A 7,191-nucleotide genomic window follows, 5' to 3' on the forward strand; every position below is an offset into this window, starting at 1 on the left:
TGTAGCTAAGGGAGACAACCAGCTATTGTTCTAAAATGATGGATAAAATTTTCTCCCCCTATCTAGAAGCCTTTGAGAGGGAACTGATACTGTTTCTAACCACTCCAACAGCTATCAAAATACCTGAAAGCAGATTGTGAATCTGTCGCTCTAGAGTCCAGCCTTAGAAGACAAAAGAAAAATGCTGAGGAACCCAGTAGAGGGATGCTTTTGGAAGCCCTTGTCAAGAAATTCTAATGGACTCAAGAATGTTTGAAAATTGCCCTGTTCTGACTTTTTCTAGTTCTCTGGCTAGAACCTGTAATGCTAATTACTCTTGCCTTTACTGCTCCTTCACAGCTCCTATTCATGATTTAAGGACTTTCTTTCCCTGCTAGAGATAAGAGTTATGCATTTTGGGAGTCTTTTAGATAGACCCACTGAAGGGGTACTCCAATTGCCTCACCCTGCATCTCTGTTCAGCATGGAAGAAGCCAGAGCAGTCTGCATCTCTATTCCCTACTGGTAATTTGGGTAACCTCTTTAGATGATGGTGTGATAAGAATAGGAGGTAGGAATTGGCTAGGCTATTAAGGTAAAAGACCCCAAAGAAAAGTAGCCAGTTTCTTGGCTAAAAGTCAAAATGTCCTTGGGCCTCTTTAGCAACATACTCTGTTCCAAAGGCCCAAAATATTGAAAGTATGTGGGAGCTTGTATCTAATTCTTAAAAAATTTAGTTACCTCTTCAGAGGGGGGGAATGTTAGAGTAGACAAAAGCCCCATAAAAATAAATAAATGAAGAAGAAAGAGTACATGAAGTTATCAGAAAAATGTGATGGGGAGATATGGGAGGAGTTAGAGGGGAGGGAGTGGGCATGGATTTGATCGAAACATCTTATATGCATGCATGAAAGTCTCAATAAATTATTTATTAAAAAAAAAACCTGAAAAAAATTTAATGATAGTTAACCAAAGTCCTATCCATGAATGGTTATAGCAATAATTTAAATTGTGTTCACAGATTTATATCTGATAGCATACATGTGCCATGAAATTTACATCTTAGCCATTTTGAGGTGAGCAGACTAGCAGTGTTGAATGCACTCACATAGTTATGGCGCCATTCTCTGTGTTCTGGTTGGCTTTGTTGGTCAACTTGACACACCTGGGAAGAGCGAAGGTCAATGGTGGAATTTGGTCTATTAGATTAGACTGTGGGCATGTCTGTGTGTCTGTGGGGCATATTCTTGACTGTTGAGTGATGTGGGAGGGCCAAGTCCACTGTTGGTGGTGCCACCCCTGGTGGCACCTGGGTTGAATAAGACAGCAGGCTGGGCACAGTTCAGGGGAGCAAGCCAATAAATAGTGTTCCTCCATGGTCCATGTTTCAGTGTTTGCCTCCAGGTTCGTGTCTTGGCTTCCCTGAAGGATGGACTGAATTGAGACACGTAGGCCAAACCAACGTTTTTTTTTCTCCCAGGTAGTTTTTGTCAGAGTGTTTTTATCATAGCAATAGAAAGTTAACTAAGACACCCTGGAACATTTTTCCTTGCAAAACTGGACTCTGCTTATTAATGTCCCACTTCCCTCCTCCAACGTCTGGCAACTCAAGTTCTGCTTTCTGTTTCTATAAACTTGACTACTCTAGACATCTCATATAATGAGATTTTACAGCATTTGTCTTGTGACTGACATATTTCTTAGTCTAATGTCCTCAACGTTCACCTATGTACTACTCTGTGTCAGAGTCTTCCTCTTTTAAAAGGCCAAATACTATTCCATGTATTCTGTAGATTTATTCGCTTGTTGATGCATACTTACATGTTTCTCCCTCTTGGTTCTTGGGAACAATGCTTTTGTGTACACAAAGATGCACGTATCTCTTTGAGATCCAGAAGAATTATCATATCGTTTGGAAACTCTGTTTTCCAGAGCAGCTGCAGTATTATACATGGCCATGGTCAGCAAGCAAGGTTCCACTCTTTGCACATCTCATCAATACTTGTTACTGTTTTGTTATTTTGATGGTGGCTGCCCTGACAACTTCATGGGGTATCTATTATTTCATGACTGTTTGAGCTGCTATGTGGATGCTGGGAACTGAACCCAAGTCCTCTGAAAGAGTAGTTAGTGCTCTTAACCACGCTAATCATCTCTCCAGTCTCCCTTAACTTTGTTGTTGTTGTTGTTTGTTTAATGTCCTGTAGCTGAACACAATGGAACAAACATATTTTTAAATGTTTTCCAAAATTCCCAGGTATAGGAGAAATTAAGCAGGTATAGGAGAAATTTAGGTTTTGTGTGTGAGTTGATGTATGATATGGATGTATTATGGAGGGAAGTGGGGGCTGTGGACAGAGGAGGTCCTGAAAGTAACAATTGCTGGCAAAGAACAAACATTGCGGAGAAAAGTTTGGTTTTTGGAAACTAAAAATTATGGACTTTAAGTAGAGATTGCCCCAGAAACAGTGGATATCCAGGTTCAAGGGCAACTAAGAGACAGGTTGAGAAAATGGAGTTGGCATCAGGGACCCAGTGCTTTTAGGCAGCAGGTGGGTCAGCAGGGTTGGAGGCTGCAGGAGGGACTCTGCTTCCTATCTGCTTCCCCCTCTGGAGCCTTGTGACCTGCAGTCTGGAGCTCTGTGATGCAGACCTGGTCCCCACTGCCAAGTTCCAAGGAGCACCCAGGGCTCAGCTGCCTCCAGACTGATCCACTGTCACCATCACTTGGCAGCTCATGGTGCTGAGGTGTGCTGAGTAGACTGGTGATGGAGGACCTCCATGGAGGATCTCATAGAGATAGAACTGAGGCTGGAGATCCAGGTCTGAAAGCTCAGTGAGGTTAGTCAGGTATGTGGGGAGGCACAGGTGGGGACCATACCTGCAGGCCCTGGAGTCATAGAATCACGTTTGAAGGCTCTAGCCTCCTTCATTCCCAGCCCACCTCTCCCTCCAAGTTCCTAAAAGGACTTCCTCAGAATGGCCAGGAGAGGAGATGGTAAGAACCCTGTCAGTTTCTATGCTGTAGACTCCTTGCCCTGTCCCTTCACCCTCCTGGAAAGGGTGTTCATTGGTGATAGCCCTGTAGCTGAGGATTGAACCCAAGTCTGTTGCTTATGCAAGGCAAGTGTGCTCCCATGGAGCTGTAGCCCCAGCCCTCCACTGCTGTAATAGAAGACTCTTCAGGTAATGCATTTCTTTAGTCAGCCATGGCAGTCTCTTTCAAAGAATTTGTTCCTATAACTCCACATTGTCAAATTTATTGGTATGTAATTATTCAATTTATAATCTCTCTCTACAATCCTTTTAACTACTGTAGAATCAATCGCAGTCACCTCTCAAGTTTCTGATTTTAGTAATACATGTTTTCTCTTTTGACCAGTCTAGCTAGAACTTTACCAGTGTTATTGATGTGCTAAAACCAGCTTTGAGTTCTTTGATTTTTTTTTCCCTCTATGACATTGCTACTTTGTATTTAATGGATTTCTTTCTTTAAATTGTATGAGTGTTTTGCCTGCATGTATGTAGGTGTACTTATGTCATACAATGCCCATGGAGGTCATAAGAGGGTGTCGGATCCCCTGGAACTGAAGTTATTGACAGTTAACTGAATCTGGGTCCTCTACAAGAGCAGCCAGTGCTCTTAACCACTGAGCCATCTCTCCAGCTCCTTCACTCACTTCTGTTCTGGTCCTTAATATTTCCTTTTTTTGTTCAGTTGGAGTTTAATTATTCTCTTTTTCCCAATTTCTTCAGAAGAAAGCTGAGGCAATTGGCTGAGATCTGAGTTTCCTGACACTGGTCGTTGGTGCCAGAAAATTCCTACTTCACTATTGAGAACAGGTAACCTCTCAGGGAGCTAGTTCCTGGAGAACACTGATTCTCTTTCCCTTAGCATCCATTGATTGCCTGTAGCTCTTCATCTTGAGATGGGACCCTGTGACACTCCCCTATCCACCTTGGCATGTCAACTGGTTTTGTCATTATGCAGACCTTGTTGGACTACCATACTGTGCAGATTTCATTGGTGAAGCTTCCCTATCATATCTAAATACATTAACTAGCAGCAGGTGTCTTGTCCCTCTGACTCTTACATTCTTCCTGCCTCCTCTTCCAAAATGTTCCTTGAGCCTTAGGTGTAGAGGTTGCACTGTAGATGTGTCACTGAGCACCCCACAGTCACTTATTCTCTGCATTTGACCAGCTGTGCACTTACTAATAGTCTCAATCTGCTGCAAAAAGAAGCTTCTTTGATGAGTGGTATGAGGTAGACTTGTCTGTAAACATAAGGATATGTATTTAGAATACAGTAAGAAATTATGTTGGTTTAGAGGAGTGAGTGAAGTAGGTCTTTCTCTAGGGTCAATGAGATCATTGTGTCATGTGTACTTGGATATGTTTACAGCTCTCAGGGAGTCCCAGGGATACAATTGCAAGTTGCAAGTCTGGGACTGGGAAGGATCTCCGAGACCCATGCTGGGCTGAGAGCAGAGGGGGTGGGGAGTGGGGCATGACTAACCCTGTCAAAACTGGAGGTGTGAACAGATCCAGGATGGGACAGGATCCCTGTGACCCTGACCTGGGGAAATTAAGATGACAGGGCACTAGGGAATCTCAGGGATGGAGCTTCAAGTTGCCTCTTTACTTTTCAAAATGAAAAATTTATTTTGTGTGTATGAGTGTGTGCCTGCATGTATGTAAGAGTGCCACTTGCACACAGTGCTCATAGAATCCAGAAGAGGACATGGATCTCCTGGAACTCTAGTTAGAGATGGTTGTGAGATGCCATGGAGGGTGGTGCTGGGAACTGAACACGTGGTGCACATGTATACAAACAGGCAAACACTGATATATGTAGAAAAATTAATCTTTTAAAAAGATTAATTTTAATTTTGTATTTATGTATATGTGTATGTCTGTAGATGTATGTGTGTAAAGTTAAATTCACTGCTTGGAGGTGCACGTGGCATCTGATTCCCTCCTCCCACTGTCCTTACAACAACCTGAGGCAAGAATTCTCCAAAATCACAGTTTGGAGGACCTTAATGAGTTTATTGGACTTCCTAACTGAGCTTGGGGTGCTGGTTTACTTATAGAAGAGAGGGTGCCCCCCAATTCACGACTTTGCTTGAAAGTCCACACCCAACATAAGTCTGGTGGCTTCTCAAAATGGCGAGAGAGCAGCCTCATGGTTTTCCCAGCTTATATACCATTAGTCACTCCCCTTTAAGCAGCTAAGGTCAACTGATGGGCTGGAAGAGGTAATGGGCTTGACTCCTTCGGTGGAACATGGGAAGGAGGCGGGACCATGGCTTGTCATCACAGGGTCAGAGGAACATCTTGGTCACAGTGAATGTATGCTACATGTGTGGGTGACCACAGAAACCAGAAGAAGGTGTAGGACCTCTTGGAGCTGGAATTACAGGTGGTTGTTAGCTGCCCAGCTTGGGTGCTGGGAACTGAACTTGGGTCCTCTGCAAGAGCAGCAAGCACTCTTAACCACTGAGCCATCTCTCCAACCCTCTGTTTCTGCTGCTGTTAATTCTGTTTTGTGTTTTTAGTTCCCATCTTGTGTCTTCTGCCTTCTGTTTAGGTGACTCCTTTGATGCTTGTTATATTGTAGATCTGCTATATGAATTCTTGCAGTTTTTATTTTTCTGTTTTTTTTTTCTTTTGAGACAGGGTCTCATTATATAGCCTTGGCTGGCCTGAAAATTACCATGTAGACCAGGCTGGCCTTGAACTCACAGAGATCTGCCTGCCTCTGCTTCCAGTACACTCATTGTGCTTTTGTTTTACTGAAAATAGATGTTTTAGTATAATTTTTTATTGGTGTATATCCATTGCACAGTGAAAGATTTCACAGAGATACTTTTATACAACTCTGTGATGTACTTTGACCATAAATACCCACACTCACTCTCTATCCTCCTGTTATTTTTATTCTGCTAGACCAGCTTCCGCAGCCAGATCCTATATTCATAAATGGTTTTATGCATCTATATGAAATCTACAATCAACTGGATATTTGTCTCTCTGAGTCAATTATGTTATTTAATTTGATGATCTGTAGTTGCATCCACTTTCCTGAAAATGATATAATTTCATTCTTTATGGCAGAAAAAATCTCTACCATGTATATATTTCCCATTTCCTTTGCCTGCTCATCTGTTGACACACACCTAGGCTTATTCTGTAACTTGGCTATTGTGAATAGTGCTGATGTGCAAATAGTTCAGCAGTATATTGGTTTAGTGTTGGGGACCCCTGCTGTTTAGGGTAGCAATCTCCCCATGTCCAGATAGCCACAAGCTGGCTCGGCACGATTGGGGAGACTCCTCTTCTCAGCGGGGCGCCTTCTGCTCTCCTCCCTTACTTTTGAAATGCCCGTCACAAGATACATGCCCTCCGGCACAGGAGCTACCAGGTTTTAATCAGGCGTTGTCTGATAGCCTGATAGAAGCCCACCGCCCTATGTAAATGAGGCATCCTAAAATAATCGGAGCTGGATCACTAAGACTTGGAGCCTAGCTGAGTCACTGAATAAAGGGGCTGTACCACTGACTGAGCTGAGTTCTGTGTCTTACTGCCTACGATCCAGCCTCCCTGGGGGGTGCTATCCTTCCGTCATCGACTCACGGAAATCCAGCTTTTGCCATCCCGCACCTCTCCTCGTGACCCGGCAGCTGACGGGTCCCGAACTCAGAGAGAGAGTGCATGGGTGAAATTGGGGTGGAACTCGACCCGGCAAGCCCTGGTAGCAGAGACCCACAGAGACGCAGAGAAGCAGGGACCCACCAGCAACGCAGAGCAGATGAGCCGCGGGACCCGCCGCTTCCCAGGTGCGCGCAGGAGACCGGCGCCACGCTAGCAGCTGGCGCCCCGAGATCCCCGCACACCCATATCTGGCACCCAACGTAAGAGCCTCTGAACCTCATGCCAGCCAGCAGTTGGTACCCTTGGAAACGCAGAATTTGTGAGTACCTCTCCCACCAGGAGAGAAGCAAAAATCTCTTCTAATTTCCTCCTTTTGTTTCCGGTCTAAAAGTCTTTGCATGGGACCGCTAAGGACAGAGAGACAACTGAGGCTTCCTGGTCAGGGCTACTCCCTGATGTTAGCTGAAGGTTTCTTTGACCCCCTAACGGACCCCAACCGCCTGCACAGGTGTAGACAAAAGACCATCTATCTATTTATCTTTTTAATATAAAAAT

The sequence above is a fragment of the Nannospalax galili genome, unplaced genomic scaffold (genome assembly GCF_000622305.1).
Source record: "Nannospalax galili isolate Female #2095 unplaced genomic scaffold, S.galili_v1.0 scaffold611, whole genome shotgun sequence".
Classification (NCBI taxonomy): domain Eukaryota; kingdom Metazoa; phylum Chordata; class Mammalia; order Rodentia; family Spalacidae; genus Nannospalax; species Nannospalax galili.